At 40.7% G+C, this 21,070-nt stretch overlaps 1 protein-coding gene across 1 annotated transcript in view; it reads right to left on the bottom strand.

The window, feature by feature from the left end:
• CPNE4 (copine 4) overlaps positions 1-21,070 on the bottom strand; it is a 624,067-nt gene that overhangs the window by 166,369 nt on the left and 436,628 nt on the right. The window lies entirely within an intron of this gene.

Here is a 21,070-nt window from a genome sequence, read left to right as displayed (position 1 = left end):
TCTCCCAGGCTTGAAATCCTACAAATTTTCACAAAATAAAATATAACTCTCAACTTTTAGGTTTTGACTATTTTTCAAGTTGACAATGACTATAGACACTGTGGGCCTGTTATTATCTGTTTCTCTGTTCTGCCTCTTATTACGCTTGCTAATTTTTATTAAATACTAGACGGTTCAGTTCACCCACTCAGTCAGGTCTGACTCTTTGTGATCTCATGGGCTGCAGCACACCAGGCTTCTCTTTCCATCACCAGCTTCCAGAGATTACTCAAACTCATGTACATCGATTCGGTGATGCCATCCAACCATCTCACCCTCTTTCATCCTCTTCTCCTGCCTTTAGTCTTTTCCAGCATCAAGGTCTTTTCCAAGGAGTAAGTTCTTTGCATTAGGTGGCCAAAGGATTGGAGATTCAGCTTCAAGATCAGTCCTTCCAATGAACATTCAGGGCTGATTTCCTCTAGGATTGAGTAGCTGGAACTCCTTGCAGTCCAAGGGATTCTCAAGAGTCTTCTCCAACACCACAGTTCAGAAGCATCAATTCTTAGGTGCTCAGCTTTCTTTACAGTCCAGTTCTCACATCCATACATGACTACTGGAAAAACCATATCTTTGACTATATGGACCTTTGTTGGCAAAGTAATGTCTCTGCTTTTGAATATGCTATCTAGGTTGGTCATAGCTTTTCTTCCAAGGAGCAAGGATCTTTTAATTTCTTGGCTGCAATCACCATCTGCAGTGATTTTGGAGCCCCCCAAAATAAAGTCTCTCACTTTTCCATTGTTTCCCCATCTATTTGCATGAAGTGATAGGACCAGATGCCATGATCTTAGTTTTTTGAATGTTGCGTTTTAAGCCAGCTTCTTTATTCTCCTCTTTCACTTTCATCAAGAAGCTTTTTAGCTCTTCTTTGCTTTCTGCCATAAGGGTGGTGTCATCTGCATATCTGAGGATATTGATATTTCTCCCAGCAATCTTGATTCCAGCTTGTGCTTCATCCAGCCCAGTGTTTCTCATGATGTACTCTGCATGTAAGTTAAATAAGCAGGGTGACAATATACAGCCTTGATGTAATCCTTTCCCAATTTGGAACCAGTCTTCTGTTCCATGTCCAGTTCTAACTGTCACTTTCTGACCTGCATACAGATTTCTCAAGAGGCAGGTCAAGTGGTCTGGTATTACCATCTCTTTCAGAATTGTGCACAGTTTGATGTGATCCACACAGTCAAAGGCTTTGGCATAGTCAATAAAGCAGAAGTAGATGTTTTTCTAGAACTCTCTTGCTTTTTCCATGATCCAGTGGATGTTGGCAATTGGATCTCTGGTTCCTCTACCTTTTCTAAATCCAGCTTAAACATCTGGAAGTTCATGGTTCATGTATTGTTGAAGCCTGGCTTGGAGAATTTTGAGCATTACTTCACTAGTGTGTGAGATGAGTGCAATTGTGCAGTAGTTTGAGCATTCTTTGTCATTGCCTTTCTTTGGGATTGGAATGAAAACTTACCTTTCCCAGTCCAGCCATTGCTGAGTTTTCCAAATTTTCTGGCATATTGAGTGCAGCACTTTCAGAGCATCATCTTTTAGGATTTGAAATAGCTCAACTGGAATTCTACCACCTCCAGTAGCTTTATTTATAGTGATGTTTCTTAAGGCTCACTTGACTTCACATTCCAGGATGTCTGGCTCTAGGTGAGTGATCACAGCATCGTGATTATCTGGGTCGTGAAGATCTTTTTTGTACAATTCTTCTGTGTTTTCTTGCCACCTCTTCTTAATATCATCTGTTTCTGTTAGGTAGACATCATGTAATACTAGATACAATGTAAAACAGTTATAAAGGCTTTAGATGAGACTTCAGCTTCTAGTAAAAGTCACTGCAGATGGTGACTGCAGCCATGAAATTAAAAGATGCTTACTCCTTGGAAGAAAAGTTATGACCAACCTAGACAACATATTGAAAAGGAGAGACATTACTTTGCCAACAAAGGTCTGTCTAGTCAAGGCTATTGTTTTTCCAGTGGTCATGTATGGATGTGAGAGTTGGACTGTGAAGAAAGCTGAGTGCTGAAGAATTGATGCTTTTGAACTATGGTGTTGGAGAAGACTCTTGAGAGTCCCTTGGACTGCAAGGAGATCCAACCAGTCCATTCTGAAGGAGATCAGCCCTGGGTGTTCTTTGGAAGGAATGATGCTAAAGCTGAAACTCCACTACTTTGGCCACCTCATGCGAAGAGTTGACTCATTGGAAAAGACTCTGATGCTGGAAGAGATTGGGGGCAAGAGGAGAAGGGGACGACAGAGGATGAGATGGCTGGATGGCATCACGGACTTGATGGACGTGAGTCTGAGTGAACTCCCGGAGTTGGTGATGGACAGGGAGGCCTGGCATGCTGTGATTCATGGGGTTGCAAAGAGTCGGACATGACTGAGCGACTGAACTGAACTGAACTGAAGCAGTTAGAAAGGGGGCAGTCACCTGAATCCAATTAGGATTTAGCTCTTTACAGGTTGGTTTTTTCGAAAGTCTTTAGAAGTCCGGTGTAGTTCTGATTTCTTTATTCCTTACTTATAGTCCTTTAGGACTCTCACTCAAAAACTCACTGTTTACGAGGGATGTTTCTCCTTGAAAAGCCATCAATACTCATTTTTGTTTGTGAGACTCTCTGAAAGACTGTTTATTTCTGTTATTTGTTTTTTTCACTTAAAAGAATTTAAATTAGAGGATAATTGCTTTACAATGTTGTGCTGATTTCTGCCATACAACAACGTAAATCGGCCATAAGTATGTGTGTGTGTATGTATATATATATATATATATATATATATATATATATATATATATATATATATATAAAATCTCCTCCCCCTTGAGCCTTCCTCCTACCCCTCCTCCACCCCACCCCTCCAGGTCATCACAGAGCACAGGCTTGGCTCCCTGTGTTATAAAGCAGTTTCCCACTAGCTCTTTTACACATGGTAGTGTATATATGTCAATGCTGCTGCTGCTGCTAAGTCGCTTTAGTCGTGTCCGACTCTGGGCGACCCCAGAGACAGCAGCCCACCAGGCTCCCCCGTCCCTGGAATTTTCCAGGCAAGAGCACTGGAGTGGGGTGCCACTGCCTTCTCCGATATTTCAATGCTGCTCTCTCAGTTCATCCCACCCTACCCTTCCCCACACTGTGTCCACAAGTCTATTCTCTATGTCTGTGTTTCTATTCCTTCCCTGCAAATAGGTTCATCTGTACCATTTTTCTAGATTTCATATATCTGTGTTATTTGTTTTTCTATTTTTTTTTAAAAAAACATGATATTCATTTTTCTCTTTCTGACATACTTCACTCTGTATAACAGGCTCTAGGCCATAATGTCTTGGCTCTACAGTTCTTGGTTGAGTTTCTCTCTAAGTTGCTATTTGTTAATTAGTGAATGCCCTGAGAGAGTAAGTCACTCCAGCTGTTGGGCTGCTTCCCTCCTCTGAAGCCTCTGCAAATAACCCAAGCTGTCCCTGTAACCCTGAGTTTCAGTTTTGCTTCCCCAACCCCATGAGACTATCAAAACCACTGCTCAGTTTATTTCTTAGTAGCTGTTTTCTGCTAGGCTTCCCAGGTTCTCCATCCCTAGGATTTATGAATCAGCCTTATGGAACTGCCTTGAGTGGAAAATCTGCATAGACTATCTGAATCATCTCAATGGATTTCTCTTCTTCCCAGCTTCTCCACTCCTAAATCTTGACTGCCTTTAAAGACTCCCAAAGAGACATCCCTTGTATCTTGTTCAGCATTTACAGTTGTTTTCAACAGCAGAATAACATAAAACAAACAGGCACTTTAATACTGGAAGCAGCATATCTTTCTTTTAAGTTTGCTTTTTACCCCAATAGATTATAAACACTTCAGAGAAGAGGAATTATGTCTTATTTTTTATTTCTACCTTTTCCTTAGCATCTTCTATAGCATCTAGTTTTTAGTGGCACATGTACTTAGTGGATATATGAATGAATACATAGGTGAATGAATTAGTGACATGAACACTGTGTATATAATAGGAGGTTATCTGAGAAGCAGCTTTAGTCATCACATTCTTAGTATGTATTTCACCAGGTTATTCCCTGCCCCAGAAATCCAGGTGGCAGCAAAGTAGAATAAAACCTAAAGCCATTAGTCTTTAGGTCAAAAAAATACTCTCAGGGAATATACTGATCATGGAAACTTGTGCTTGATATTCAGATTCAAGGAAGGATAAAAACTTTTCTCAGCCCTCCAAAGTGCTGTCTAGTTTGGTGCTGCTGCTGCTGCCAAGTCGCTTCAGTCGTGTCCAACTCTGTGTGACCCCAGAGATGGCAGCCCACCAGGCTACCCCATTCCTGGGTTTCTCCAGGCAAGAACATTGAAGTGGGTTGCCATTTCCTTCTCCAATGCATGAAAGTGAAAAGTGAAAGTGAAGTCGCTCAGTCGTGTCTGACTCCTAGCAACTCCATGGACTTCAGCTTACCAGGCTCCTCTGTCCATGGGATTTGCTAAGTATACACATAAAAACCAAGGGTTAAGTATGAATGAATGAATGAACAACAGAGAAGAGGGAAAGTCGATGGATTTTGATTATAAAATATGGTTTTGAGAAAAGGAAAACGAAGGATGTCACAGTCATCAGCAATTGCAGCCATCAGGGATGGTGAGCTGGTGAACCCCAAGGGAACTCAGGAAGGTAAGAATACCTGCCATCTAATAGCCATCAGACTGCAGCCACTCTCTACAGTGAACCTGAGGAAACTCAGGATGAGAAAATAGGATACTGGTCCCAGATAGCTGAGGTGCATATCAAAGAGATTACTTCGGTGAGCCCAGACTCCTACATCTTCCCATACATAGAAAAGTGTTTAGTTCCTTAACTTGGGATATCTGGTTTTCTGTAATTAACAATAATATTTTGATGTTAAGACTACCTGGCCTTTGTGGCAAAACGTCTATATACCTGGCTCCTCTCCTTGCCTCCTCAGAGCAGTTCTCTCAAGGTCACTGGAGATGCTGTCTCCAGGGCTTGAAGTCCTAAAAATTTCCACCAAATAAAACATAACTCTCAACTTTTATGTTATGAATATTAAGTACACAGTTGTGAGGAGGATATTTCTAGGGAGGGAATAGACTGACTGAAGGTGTAAAAGAGAAAAGATACACCAAGTAGGTGAATTACACTACAGCCTAAGGTTGTGCAGGCAAAGAGTTAGAGACAATACTGGTGGAGCAGCTCCACCTTACAGGTGCATCGCAAGTGTTTGCATTCACCTGAGAGGCAGTGGGGAGCCACTGGAGGATTTTGAGCAGGAAAATAATGTGATTGGCTCTATAGTGAAAACTTTGTAGGATACTTTAGAAAGAGGAGGGAGGTGGGGATATCTGCCTTCCGTTTGACTCTCCCCCCCATCCAACCAGGACCAAATGCACAGAGCCTGGAAAATACCTTTCCTCTCTATTTTTGAAGGTGCCTGATTGACACTTGCATTCATCAGTAAGTCTGCCCTGCAAACCGTGTCTCTCCACAGAAACAGCTCCTGCCTCCTCCCAGACACACTTTTATCTGATAGCTACCTCCTTGAGTAACTGAGCAGGATCCTATGGGGCCTTTCTGAGACAAACCCTTCCACCACATCCTCTGCTTTAGCTCCTCTCTGAAGTACCCAGATAACAGTATTTGATGCACATGTCCTGAGTTGTTCCACAGATGTGAAAACCTCCCACCCAACAGAAGATGTGAACTACATAATGACCTTCAGCACATAGCACCCAGGCCTCCTGGAACCCAAGGACTGATCATGTTAAACCCTGTGACACTTTCCTGTTATCCCACCACCATCAGCCAGTCAGAGAATTGTGCATGAGCTGATCACATACCCTGAGTCCTGCTTCCTTCACCTGGCATTTTAAAAGTGCTGTGCTGAGGAAATTCCCTGGTGGCGCAGTGTGTGCAGTGGTTAGGGCTCCGGGTTTTCACTGTCAATGGTACGGGTTCAATTCCTGGTCAGGGAACTAAGATTCTACAAGCGAAGTGGTGTGGCCAAAAAAAAAAAAAAAAATGTTTTGTCAAACTTTAGAGCATAAGCCACCCATCTCTCCTTGTTTGGCCCTGAAAGAAATCTTTCTCTGCTCCAAACTCCGACGTTTGCTTTGTTTGGCCTCACTGTGCAGGGACACACAAACACGCATCTGCTCAAGACATTCACCCCTCAAGTCTATTTGTGTTTCATCCCTATATTAAAGAACTGGCGCCCCCTCCCCACTAGCCTGCCCTGCTAGTGGACACACTAGCATGTTCTGCATGCCCTTGGGGCCCTCCTCCGGGGGGGGGGGGAGGGTAGACTCTTGGTCCCTAATACACTGGAGGAACTCTATCAGTTATTTTTCTTTTTCCTTTTATTGATCATTTTAAACTTTTTGGTGTCATTATTTTAAAAAATAAAAAATATATAAATAAGTAGAAATATGAAAAAAATAGAAGAAAAAAATGGTCCATAATTTCACCCATAATACCACAACTATCCACAACAGTTTGATAATTTTTTCTAGAATCTAGATATAATTTTCTTTTTTCTTATAAAAATACTTGTAATTGTACTCTATATATACTTTAGTATCTTATTTTTTCCTAGTGGCAGTAAATTGTAATTTTTTTAACTTCATTTCACATTATCTTAAGTTACTATTCAGGATTGGCATGGAATTGTCAGGAGGAGGTACTATAAATCAAGAAGAGAAAGATCAGATACAATCTCCATCTTCAAGCAACTAAAAATCTAATGTGTAATGCACTGCCTTTCAAATCTTGATTCTGCCATATACAATTGGAATGATCTGGGACAGGATATTTAAATTTTCACATCTCAGTTTTCTTATCCATTAATTGGAGAGGATATCAGCCTTTCCTCATAGCAATGCAGAAGGATTAGAGGAAGTGATGCACATAAAGTTTTGAGTCCAGTGCCTGGCACATGATCAGTACTCAGAAAGCATTACTGCTATTTATTATTACCAATAAAAGAGAGAATACATGCTGCTGCTGCTGCTGCTAAGTTACTTCAGTCGTGTCCAACTCTGTGTGACCCCATAGACAGCAGCCCAGTAGGCTCCTCCATCCCTGGGATTCTCCAGGCAAGAACACTGGGGTGGGTTGCCATTTCCTTCTCCAGTGCATGCAAGTGAAAAGTGAAAGTGAAGTTGGTCAATCGTGTCTGACTCTTAGCGACCCCATGGACTGCAGCCTACCAGGCTCCTCTGTCCATGGGATTTTCCAGGCAAGAGTACTGGAGTGGGTTGCCATTGCCTTCTCCGGAGAATACATGAGGACACTTAGAAAAGCACTATACAAATATCAGGGATAATTACTATTAAGAATTTAGTAGTACTTCCATCTGATTTCTGGAACTAAAACTATTCATAAGCAGCTCAAAAGCATCTCAAATGTATACTCAGAGATTCATAGTTAAAAACAACAAATCTGCATCTAATTGTATAGTTACTTGACCACAATCTGGAATTTTCAGCTTTCTTTGCTTTGACCATCAGTATTAAGAAGGCCTTTAGGACAGTTCAGTACAATGAAAATTAATGATAGAGGCATTTTACTAAAGTTTTGCTATAGTGAAATGTTAATAGTGAAATAACTTGGAGGCTATATGCCCTTGCTCTTTTAGTCCAGTATGAAAGAAATTTAGTTAAGGGAGATGTCAGTTGAGGTTTGAAAGAGAAAAGGAAGCAGTGCATAGCCATGACAGTGATCATGAAAATAGAATATTGGAACTGGAAAAAACTGACTGATTTGGGGTCTTATTCAGACACTGTGACTTCTTCCCCTTGTGACTTTGGGAAATTTTTTTGGCCTCACCATGCTTCATCTGTAGACTGGAAGTAATAAGACCCATTGTTAAGAATATGGTTATGTTTGGGGAGTAATGCAGGCTGACACCTGACACCTGGTATATGGTAGATGCTCATGAATGATAATTTGTATCACTAATGTAGGGTGGATTAGTATTCAGGCAGGCATACTTGAACATAGTAAAATCACAGCACAGCCTGACAGAGTTACCATTGCTATAGAACAGGGGTCAGGAAACTATGGCATGTGGCCCAAATTCAGCCCACTGCTTGTTTTTTAAATAAAGTTTTATTGGAACATTGTCATGCTCATTGACTTATGTAGTGTCATGACTGAGCAACTAAGCACAGCACAGCACATGGCTGTTTTCATACTGCAAAACAAAGACGAGTTGTTGGGACAGAGACCATACAATCTGCAAAGTCCAAACTATTCACCATCCTTTATAGGATTCACCTGGTCCTTTATAGGAAAAGTTTGCCAACCTCCACTTTAGAGACATTTAGCTGTTTATATAGCACCCCATCAAACTAGCATCACGGCAACATTAAAAAAATACAGCATATAATGCTCATGATTGCAGATGTGAAGAGCACCAGTGCAAGAATCAGTTCTAACATACCAACAAGAATACTTTCTCAGGAAAGAGAGGAGAAAGAACACTGTCAGCTTGAATGTTCCAAAGTAATTCAATTCATATCTCTACTTGTTAGATTAATCACCAACTAGCTGCTAATGGAATGAGAAGCTTTAAGAGTTAAAAAGTCTATCTCTCCACTAAGTGGATTACATTAACATTACACTAAAACCATTATTTCCTGCAAACCTCACCTATTTTATGTATGAATCTCATGAACCCTACTGGATTTCTGTCTTGAGTAGATAGCTGCTGGTCTGGACAGCATTGGAAAGGGCTTATCAGGCCCTGGTGAGGGATCTTTGGCAGACACCCTGCTGGAAGGAGCCCCAGGGGTGACCAGGTACCAGGAAGTGGGGAGTGAGGGAAGGTCCAGGCCAGAGGACCAGAGACAGAGGGGCTGCTGGGGGAGGGGGAGCAGTTGGGGCTTGGGGAACATTTGGGTGCCAAGAGCTGCTTAGGTGCCTTTGGGTGCCTGGAGCAGTGTGCCTGCTTGGCTGGGAGAGTGAGGGATGCACTTTTCTTTCACTTCCTGGGAGGACAGAGGTGCTGCTGGGGGAGGGGAAGCAGTTTGGGTTCAGGTGCCATTTGGGCACACTGGGAGCAGTTTGGGAGCCCTTGGGTGGCAGGAGCAGCATGCCTGCTTGGCCGGGAGGGGGAGGGATCCCCAAGGGTTGGAGGAAGCCCGTGGGGTTTCCCTTTCACTCCAACTGGAGGAGTGCAGGGCTGCTAGGGGAGGGGAAGAGGTTTGGGGCCAAGCTGGGAATGGTTTGGGTGCCTTTGGGCATCCAGAGCAGCGTGCCTGCTCCACTGGGAGGGGAGGGACCCCTGAGAGGGTTGGAGGATCCAGTGGGGAACCCTCCTGGGGTATCCACTGCACTTGGCCCCAGAGAGTCTTCTGGGGCCAGGGGCTGAGGTATCTGCCTTCTGGGGGCTCCTCTGCCCTCCGTGGCCCTCTCTGCTCTCCCACTGAGCCATCTTCCCTTTGTTCTCTGGGTGCCCTGCTCTGCAGGGACTCCTCATCCCCACTCCTTAGCCCCAACACCTGTGGGTCATCTGCACATGAGGAGTGGGGAGGCTCCTGTGAGGTTCCAGGAATAGGGAACTGCTTGGCATCCCCTGCCCATGGGCCCTGGGAAGCTTCCCAAGCCCCCTAGCCTCTCTTTGCCCTTTGGGACCACTTCTGCCCTCCAGGGCCCAGGTCACCTTCCAAAGACTTCTCCAGGCCTCCCTCTGTTCTCCACCTTCCAGTTTCCTCCCTCCCTCTGGGAAACCCCTGGGGTTCCCCTCTACCCTTCAAGGCCCTCCCTCCTTTCTCAGGCACCATCATCCCTCCAGGCTGAGCCCTCAGCCATACAGGACACCCCCCTCCACCTTCCAGAGTTCTTCTCTGTTCTCCATGTTCTTCCTCCCTCCAGGGTTCCTGTCCTTTGTGAGTCCTTCACCCCTTCAAGGGCCCTGACTGAAACTGGCTCTCCACCATCTGGGACCCCATTAAACCCTCTGGTTCCCTCCTCCTTCTGGGGGCACCCCCTCCATCCTCTAGGGCCCCTCTCCCTCTGACCGCCCCTCTGCTTTCCAGGCTGAGCTCTCTGCCCTCTGGGGATCCATCTCCACTCTCTGAGGCCCCCTCTGTCCTTCAGGGCCACTATCAAGGGCACACACTGCCCACATAGGGCCTGTGGGTGCAGGAGGGAGGGAAGACAGTAGGGCCAGCAGGGAAGGGGTCCCTACAGGTATGGAGGAAAGGGGAATCCATCTGGTGTTCCACCATCCATTCAGCCCTGGAAGCCTCCTGAACCTGGACCTTATCTTCTACTCCCCAAAGCCAAAGGCAATGCAGAAGCCACCTCAGTTGCGTGGAGCCTGGGCCACCCTCCACCCTCACCCAGGGCCTTTTCTGGAGGCTTGGGTCCTGAGTCAGGACCTCACCCCCATGGGATTCCCACCTCCACCTAAAACCTGCCACCCCTTAAGCCATTCCCTGCCTAAGCCCTGCCCTTTACAGCCAAGGTTTGTTCTGCCTTTTGGTTTTTATTATTATTTTTACTGTTTACCAGTAGAGTTTGGTTTTACTCTCCAATAGTTGTTTCATACATATACTTATTTTTTCTACTATTTCTGTTAGTTTTCTAAACTTATTTTAGTACTTTTTAGTCTTTGTTATTATTCTTCCCCCTCTTATCTATCTATCTATCTATCTATCTATCTATAAAATTTCCACCCCCCCTTTTTTTCCTTCTCTCTACTATTGGATACATTTTACTCTTCAGAGGTTGCTGTTTTTTTGCTATTGTTCTGCCTCCCCCACCCTTTAAAAAAAGAAAATTTCCCCATAGCTCATGGCTTGTGAGATCCCAGTTCATTGGCCAGAGATCAGGCCTGAGCCCCTGAGGTGGGAGCACTGAGTATGAACTGCTGAAACAATAGAGAATATCAGGTCCCAGAGAATATTAATCAGAGTGAGGGACCCCAGAGGTCCACATCTCAACACCAAGACCCAGATCTACCCAATTGCTTGCAAACTCCACTGCTGGAAACCTCAGGTCAAACAACTAGTGAGACAGGAACACAGTTCCACTCATCAAAAAGGAAAATGAAATGACAAAAAAAAAAAAAAAGTTACATATGAAGGAGTAAGGGAAAAAAACTACAATACCAAATAAATGAAGAAGAAATAGGCAATCTATCTGAAAAAGAATTTAGAGTAATGATAGTAAAGAATTGTCAGAACTATGTTGAATAGTAGCAGTGAAAGTGGGCACCCTTGTCTTGTTTCTGACTTTAGGGGAAATGCTTTCAATTTTTCACCATTGAGGATAATGTTTGCTGTGGGTTTGTCATATATAGCTTTTATTATGTTGAGGTATGTTCCTTCTATTCCTGCTTTCTGGAGAGTTTTTATCATAAATGGATGTTGAATTTTGTCAAACGCCTTCTCTGCATCTATTGAGATAATCATATGGCTTTTATTTTTCAATTTGTTAATGTGGTGAATTACATTGATTGATTTGCAGATATTGAAGAATCCTTGCATCCCTGGGATAAAGCTCACTTGGTCATGGTGTATGATCTTTTTAATGTTTTGTTGGATTCTGATTGCTAGAATTTTGTTGAGGATTTTTGCATCTATGTTCATCAGTGATATTGGCCTGTAGTTTTCTTTTTTTGTGGCATCTTTGTCAGGTTTTGGTATTAGGGTGATGGTGGCCTCATAGAATGAGTTTGGAAGTTTACCTTCCTCTGAATTTTCTGGAAGAGTTTGAGTAGGATAGGTGTTAGCTCTTTCACCGTTACTATTCAACACAGTTCTGGAAGTTTTGGCCACAGCAATCAGAGCAGAAAAAGAAATAAAAGGAATCCAAACTGGAACAGAGGAAGTAAAACGTTCACTGTTTGCAGATGTCATGATCCTCTACATAGAAAACCTTAAAGACTCCACCAGAAAATTACTAGAGCTAATCAATGAATATAGTAAAGTTGCAGGATATAAAATCAACACTCAGAAATCCCTTGCATTCCTATACACGAATAATAAGAAAGTAGAAAAAGAAATTAAGGAAACAATTCCATTCACCATTGCAACAAAAAGAATAAAATACTTAGGAATATATCTACCTAAAGAAACTAAAGACCTATATATAGAAAACTATAAAACACTGATGACAGAAATCAAAGAGGACACTAATAGATGGAGAAATATACCATGTTCATGGATCAGAAGAATCAATATAGTGAAAATGAGTATACTACCCAAAGCAATTTACAAATTCAATGCAATCCCTATCAAGCTACCAGCCATATTTTTCACAGAACTAGAACAAATACTTTCAAGATTTGTATGGAAATACAAAAAACCTCGAATAGCCAAAGCAATCTTGAGAAAGAAGAATGGAACTGGAGGAATCAACTTGCCTGACTTCAGGCTCTACTACAAAGCCACAGTCATCAAGACAGTATGGTACTGGCACAAAGACAGACATATAGATCAATGGAACAAAATAGAAAGCCCAGAGATAAATCCACACACATATGGACACCTTATCTTTGACAAAGGAGGCAAGAATATACAATGGAGTAAAGACAATCTCTTTAACAAGTGGTGCTGGGAAAACTGGTCAACCACTTGTAAAAGAATGAAACTAGAACACTTTCTAACACTGCACACAAAAATAAACTCAAAATGGATTAAAGATCTAAATGTAAGACCAGAAACTATAAAACTCCTAGAGGAAAACATAGGCAAAACACTCTCCGACATAAATCACAGCAGGATCCTCTATGATCCACCTCCCAGAATTCTGGAAATAAAAGCTAAAATAAACAAATGGGATCTAATTAAAATTAAAAGCTTCTGCACAACAAAGGAAAATATAAGCAAGGTGAAAAGACAGCCTTCAGAATGGGAGAAAATAATAGCAAATGAAGCAACTGACAAACAACTAGTCTCAAAAATATACAAGCAACTCCTGCAGCTCAATTCCAGAAAAATAAACGACCCAATCAAAAAATGGGCCAAAGAACTAAATAGACATTTCTCCAAAGAAGACATACGGATGGCTAACAAACACAAGAAAAGATGCTCAACATCACTCATTATTAGAGAAATGCAAATCAAAACCACAATGAGGTACCACTTCACACCAGTCAGAATGGCTGCGATCCAAAAATCTGCAAGCAATAAATGCTGGAGAGGGTGTGGAGAAAAGGGAACCCTCCTACACTGTTGGTGGGAATGCAAACTAGTACAGCCACTATGGAGAACAGTGCGGAGATTCCTTAAAAAATTGCAAATAGATCTACCTTATGACCCAGCAATCCCACTGCTGGGCATACACACCAAGGAAACCAGAATGGAAAGAGACACATGTACCACAATGTTCATCGCAGCACTGTTTATAATAGCCAGGACATGGAAACAACCTAGATATCCATCAGCGGATGAATGGATAAGAAAGCTGTGGTACATATACTATACACAATGGAGTATTACTCAGCCGTTAAAAAGAATTCATTTGAATCAGTTCTGATGAGATGGATGAAACTGGAGCCGATTATACAGAGTGAAGTAAGCCAGAAAGAAAAACACCAATACAGTATACTAACACATATATATGGAATTTAGAAAGATGGCAATGACGACCCTGTATGCAAGACAGCAAAAAAGACACAGAGGTGTATAACAGACTTTTGGACTCAGAGGGAGAGGGAGAGGGTGGGATGATTTGGGAAAATGGCATGGTAACATGTATACTATCATGTAAGAATCGAATCGCTAGTCTATGTCCGACGCAGGATAACAGCATGCTTGAGGCTGGTGCATGGTGATGACCCAGAGAGATGTTATGGGGAGGGAGGTGGGAGGGGGGTTCATGTTTGGGAACGCATGTACACCCATGGTGGATTCATGTCAATGTATGGCAAAACCAATGCAGTATTGTAAAGTAAAATAAAGTAAAAATAAAAATTAAAAAAAAAGAATTTTCAAAATATTAAAAATAGAATGGAGAAAATGCAAGAGACATTTAAAACATTTAACAAAGACCTAGAAGAAATGAAGAATAAACATTAATGGAGAACACATTCACTGAAATTAAAAATGCTCTATTGATAGCAGAGTAACTGAGGCAGAAGGGATAAGTGAGCTGGAAGATAGAATGATAGAAATAGCTATCCTTTACCCAAGGAACAGGGTAAAGAAAACAGAATGAAAAGAATTGAGGATAATCTTAGAGACCTCTGGGACAATATTAAGTGTACTAATGTTCAAATTATAGGGGTCCCAGAAGAAGAAAAAGAAAGGGTATGAGAAGATATTTGAGGAGATTATAGTTGAAAACTTCCTTAACATGGAAAAGGAAATAGCCACCCAGGTCCAGGAAGCCCAGAGAGTCCCATAAAGGATAAACCCAAAGAGAAATACACCAAGACAATATTAATAAAACTAACAAAAAATAAACCTAAGAAGCTACAAGTGAAAAGCAAAAATTACCATACAAAGGAATCCCCATAAGGCTAATAGCAAATTTTTCAACAGAAAATCTGCAGGCCAGAAGTGAGTGACAGAATATATTTAAAGTGAAAGACAAAAACCTACAACCAAGATTTCTCTACCCAGCAAGGATTTAATTCAGATTAGATGGTGAAATCAAAAGCTTTATCAACAAACAAAAGCTAAGAGAATTCAGCATTACCAAACCAGACTTACAACATACTATAATGAATTTTGTGTTGGAGAAGACTCTTGAGAGTCTATATAAATATCAATAACCTATATCAATATCTAATATCTAACCAATATCTAACCAACATCAATAACTCTATAATAATATCAATAACCTATATCAATATCTAATATCTACAAACAAAAGCTAAGAGAATTCAGCATTACCAAACCAGACTTACAACATACTATAATCAATTTTGTGTTGGAGAAGACTCTTGGGGGTCTATATCAATATCAATATCTAATCAACATCTAATATCAATAACCAATATCTAACCAATATCAATAACTCTATATCAATATCAATAACCTATATCAATATCTAATATATAACCAATATATAACCAATATCAATAACTCTATATCAATAACCTGAGATATGAAGATGACACCACCCTTATGGCAGAGTCTATATATATATATGTATATACATGCCAATATCACTGATGAACATAGATGCAAAAATCCTCAACAAAACTCTAGCAAACAGAATCCAACAATGCATTAAAAGAATTGTTTAAGTGGGTTTATCCAGAGCTATAAGAATTCTTCAATATACATAAATCAATCAGTGTGATATATCATATGAACATATTAAAAGATAAAAGTCATATGATCTTCGCAATACATACAGAGAAGCTTTTGATAAAATTCAGTGCCCATGTATGATAAAAGCTCCCCAGAGAGTGGGTATAGAAGGAATCTACCTTAACATAATCAAGGCCATACACAACAAATCCAGAGCAAACACTATTCTCAATATTGAAAAACTGAAAGCATTTTCTCTAAAATCAGAAATAAGACAAGGGTGCCCAGTCTCACCACTATCATTCAACATAGCTTTGGAAGCCCTAGCCACAGAAATCAGAGAAGAAATAAAAGGAATCAGAATTGGAAAAGAAAAAGTAAAACACACACAGTTTGGTGATGACATAATTCCCTACATAGAAACCCTAAAGATTCCACCAGAAAATTACTAGAGTCAATAAATGAATATAGTAAAGTTTCAGGATATAAAATTAATACACAGGAATCCCTTGCATTCCTTTACACTAACAATGAAAATTCAGAAATACACATTAAGGAAACATTATCATTGACCATTGTAACAAAGAGAATAAAATACTTAGGAAGTCAGGAAGCAACAGTTAGAACTGGATATGGAACAACAGCCTGGTTCCAAATAGGAAAAGGAGTACGTCAAGGCTGTATATTGTCACCCTGCTTATTTAACTTACATGCAGAGTACATCATGAGAAACGCTGGGCTGGATGAAGCACAAGCTGGAATCAAGATTGCCGGGAGAAATATCAATAACCTCAGATATGCAGATGACACCACCCTTATGGCAGAAAGTGAAGAGGAGCTAAAAAGCCTCTTGATGAAAGTGAAAGAGGAGAATGAAAATGTTGGTTTAAAACTCAACATTCAGAAAGCTAAGATCATGGCATCTGGTCCCATCACTTCATGGGAAATAGATGGGGAAACAGTGGAAACAGTGTCAGACTTTATTTTTTGGGCTCCAAAATCACTGCAGATGGTGATTGCAGCCATGAAATTAAAAGATGCTTACTCCTTGGAAGGAAAATTATGACCAACCTAGATAGCATATTCAAAAGCAGAGACATTACTTTGCCAAAAAAGGTCCGTCTAGTCAAGGCTATCATTTTTCCAGTGGTCATGTATGGATGTGAGAGTTGGACTGTGAAGAAGGCTGAGCGCCAAAGAATTGGTGCTTTTGAACTGTGATGTTGGAGAAGACTCTTGAGAGTCCCTTGGACTGCAAGGAGATCCGACCAGTCCATTCTGAAGGAGATCAACCCTGGGATTTCTTTGGAAGGAATGATGCTGAAGCTGAAACTCCACTACTTTGGCCACTTCATGAGAAGAGTTGACTCATTGGATAAGACCCTGATGCTGGGAGGGATTAGGGGCAGGAGGAGAAGGGGACGACAGAGGATGAGATGGCTGGATGGCATCACCTACTAGATGCACATGAGTTTGGGTGAACTCCAGGAGTTGGTGATGGACAGGGAGGCCTGGCGTGCTGCCATGGGGTCGCAAAGAGTCGGACATGACTGAGCGACTCAACTGAACTGAACGAGAAAAAAGCCCTGTATGCAAAAAACTATGACATTGATAAAAGACACCAAAGATGATACAAACAGATGGAGAGATATACCATATTCCTGGATTGGAAGAATCAATATTGTGATAATGACTATACTACCCAAAGCAATCTACACATTCAATGCAATCCCTGTCAAACTACCAATGATTTTTTTTTTTTACGGAACTAGAACAAAAAATTTCACAATTTGTATGGAAACACAAAAGACTCCAAATAGCCAAAGCAATCTTGAGAAAGAAGAATACAACTAGAGGACTCAACCTTCCTGATTTCAGACTATACTACAAAGCTACAGTCATCAAGATGGTATGATACTGGCACTGAACCAGAAATATAGACCAATGGAACAAAATGGAAAGCTGAAAGATAAACTCACATTCCTATGCGCAGCTTATCTTTGTCAAAGGAGGCAAGAATATACAATGGAGAAAAAGACAGCCTCTTCAATAAGTGGTTCTGAGAAAACTGGACAGCTACATGCAAAAGAATGAAACTACAACACTTCCTAACACCCTATACAAAATAAACTCAAAATAGGTTAAAGACTTAAATTTAAATGTAAGGCCAGAAATGTAAAGGTCTTAGTGTAAAACATAGGCAGTACACTCTTCAACATACATCAATCACAGCAGTGATCCACCTCATTGGGTCATTGTAATTAAAATAAAAACAAAAATAAAGAAATGTGACCTAATTAATCTCCAAAGCTCTTGTACAACTATAAGCAAGGTGAAAAGACAACCCTCAGAATGGGAGTGCTGGCGACGGAATGAAACACCAACACTGCAGAGTGGTTTGAATCTTTATATTTTCAACACTTGCTTCTTACAGCTGCTTTATTTTATATCCCTTGCACAACAACCTACAGGGCAAGCTGCCAAGCACTATGATTCAGAAACTATACAGTGCGCAGGTGCAGGGCGAGATAACCTTTACCTTGGCTTATTTACTGCAGCTAAGACTTTGTTTTGGGGAACTTCCTTATCAACTTAGAATCCGTTTTGTCCCAGGGTCTGTTCCTTTCGAGGAATCAGAGAAACATCCTTGTGTGCAAGAAATGTTCTTTTCCCATGGGAACAAACAGGATTCTTAGCTGAACATCTCGTTTGCAAGAATGTTCAGCCCTGGTTGAGAGTCTCGTTTGCAAGCACTTCTCAACCTTCTTTATACCTTGTTCCCTACGTGGGAGGAAATAATTGCAAGTTGAAACAACTGACAAATGATTAGTCTCCAGAATATACAAGCAGATCATGCAGCTGAACACCAGAAAAACAAACAACCCAGTTAAAAAAAAAATAGGTGGAAGATCTAAACAGACATTTCTCTAAAGAAGAGATATAGATGACCAACAAGCACATGAAAAGATGCTCTTCATCACTCATTATTAGAGAAATGCAAATCAAAACTACAATGAAGTATCACCTCACACCTGTCAAAATGACCATCATTAAAAAATCTACAAAGAATAAATGCTGGAGAGGGTGTGGAGAAAAGGGAACAATCTTGCACTGTTGGTGAGAATGTAAAAAGATATAGCCACTTTGGAGAACAGTATGGCGATTCCTTAAAAAATCAATAACCCTGTATGCGAGGCAGCAAAAGAGACACAGATGTATAGAACAGTCTTTTGGACTCTGTGGGAGAGGGCGAGGGTGGGATGATTTGGGAGAATGGCACTGAAACGTATATTATCATATGTGAAATGAATCACCAGTCCAGGTTTGATGCATGGTACAGGATGCTTGGGGCTGGTGCACTGGGATGACCCAGAAAGATGGTATGGGGAGGGAGGTGGGAGCGGGGTTCAGGATGGGGAACACATGTACACCCATGGTAGATTCATGTCAATGTATGGCAAAACCAATATAATATTGTAAAGTAATTAGCCTCCAATTAAAATAAATAAATTTATACTAGAAAAAAATTAGGAATAGAACTATCATATGACCCAACAATCCCACAACTGTTCATACGCCCTGAGGAAACCATAATTGAAAAAGACACATGTACTCTAATGTTCACTGCAGTACTATTTACAATAGACAGGACATGGAAGCAAGTAGATGCCCATCAAAAGATAAATGGATAAAAAAATTTGTGGTACATATATACAATGGAGTATTTCTCAGCCATAACAAGGAAAGCATTTGATTCAGCTCTAATAAGGTGGATGAACTTAGAGCCTGTTATACAGAGTGAAGTAAGTCAGAAAGAAAAAGAGAAATATTGTATATTAACCCATATATAGCTACATTCCATGGGCTGCAAGGAGTTGGACACGACTAAGTGTACACACACATAGAATCTAGAAAGATGCTACTGATGAAACTATTTGCAGGGGAGCAATAGAGACACAGATATAGAGAATAGGTATGTGGACGTGGAGGGTAGGATTAATAGAGAGAGTAGTATTGAAACATATACATTAGCATATATAAAATTAGATAGCCAGTGGAAATTTATTGTATGACCCATGGAGCTCAAATCTGGTGCTCTGTGACAACCTAGTGGGATGGGATGGGGTGGGAGGTGGGAGGGAGGTTCAGGAAGGAGGGGATATGTGTGTACCTATGGCTGATACATGTTGATGTATGGAAGAAACCAACACAATATTGCAAAGCAATTACCAGCTCTGAAAAAATGAACTATTCTGATCTGCAATTAAAAAAAAAAAACTACTTCTATCAAAAGAAAAGAGGCATTTACTTGTCTTCGTGGTTTGTAAAAGTAATATACTTCACAATAGCAGTTCTCAAACTTTTGGTCTTAGGACCATTTTATACACTTAAATTATTGAGGACACCAAGGAGCTTTTGCTTATGTGGATTATATCTAACAATATTTTACCATATTATAAGCTAAAGCTGAGAAATTTTAAAAATATTCATTTGTTATATCATTTTTAAAATAATAAAGATAAACCCATTATATCATAATAAAATAACATTTTAATGGAATATAAATATATTTTCCAAATGTATAAAATTGTCAGAAGAATGCCATTATGTTCCATCTTTGTAAATCAATTTAATGACTGGATCAATAGAAGGCAGTGGGATTCTCATACCTGCTACTGCATTCAATCTCTTATGATAGTAGGCATCAAGTAGTTTCTGGAAAATCACTGTACACATGTGACAGCATGAGAATGAAGATAGAAAATAATGTTCTAGCATTGCTATGAAAATGGTTTTGACCTCATACATTCTTCTGAAAGGGTCTTGGGACCTGGGGCCACACCTTGAGGGCGCTTGCCTAATAGCATACATACCTTCATCTTCCTCTTCCCTGGATCCCCTCTTCCCTGAAATGCACGGGAATATGATCAAGTTCTCCACAGCCCAAGACCAATCTAACCTGTTGTTCATTAAGTCTCTGCCCCCAAAAAAGATTTAGATTGTAGTTGGGCAAACTGATTTGGTTCCTCTCTGTCACTGATTGTGAGTGTGGGTGTGAGTGTCTGTGGCCTTGGGTAAGTCATTTCACATCCCTAAACTTTGACATTTTCATATGTAAAAGGCTATTTGTATTAGGCCAGAGTTTTCTAACAGAGGTATGTGGATAACTGGAGAATTACTTCATGGAGACTGGGGGCCCAGATGTCTATAACTATTCTGAATTGGATATAGCATATTCATACTGCAATTTTTCAAATGCAGGTAGAAATTAGTTGCTCTCATGATACTAATTAGCAAAATGTTTTAAATTAAGAGAGCTGTTTACCTCAGTGGCTTTTCATGGTCTATTTTGTCAATTAATAGATATAAGTTTAACTGTTAACATAAAGGGAGCGACAACCTCATTTGTTGCTAAGGCTAGAAGAAGGTCTTCCTTGAGAAGCTCTGGGAACTATTTTACTAGCTGTGACATGAAATAATTGTCCTCTCTTATTCTGATTCTGTCACAAAAATACTGTGGCAGGTTGCATTTTCCACTACAATGTCCACACGCTTTTTTATGCATTATGATTTTGCCACTCCCCTACCAAGACATGGAGTCATTTTCCTCCCCTCGACTCTGGGCAGCCTTATGACTCACTTGTAACCAACAGAAGCAGCAGAAGGGATAATGCATGACTTTCAAGGCTAGGTCAGAAAAGGCCATACACATGACAGTGTTTTTATGTCAGTGCTACTTTTCAATTCGTCCTACCATCTCCTTCCCCTGCTGTGTACAGCAGAAACTAACAGAACATTGTAAAGCAATT

The sequence above is a fragment of the Ovis canadensis genome, chromosome 1 (genome assembly GCF_042477335.2).
Source record: "Ovis canadensis isolate MfBH-ARS-UI-01 breed Bighorn chromosome 1, ARS-UI_OviCan_v2, whole genome shotgun sequence".
NCBI classification, from domain to species: Eukaryota; Metazoa; Chordata; class Mammalia; order Artiodactyla; family Bovidae; genus Ovis; species Ovis canadensis.
This window is presented reverse-complemented; position numbering and strand designations above follow the sequence as displayed.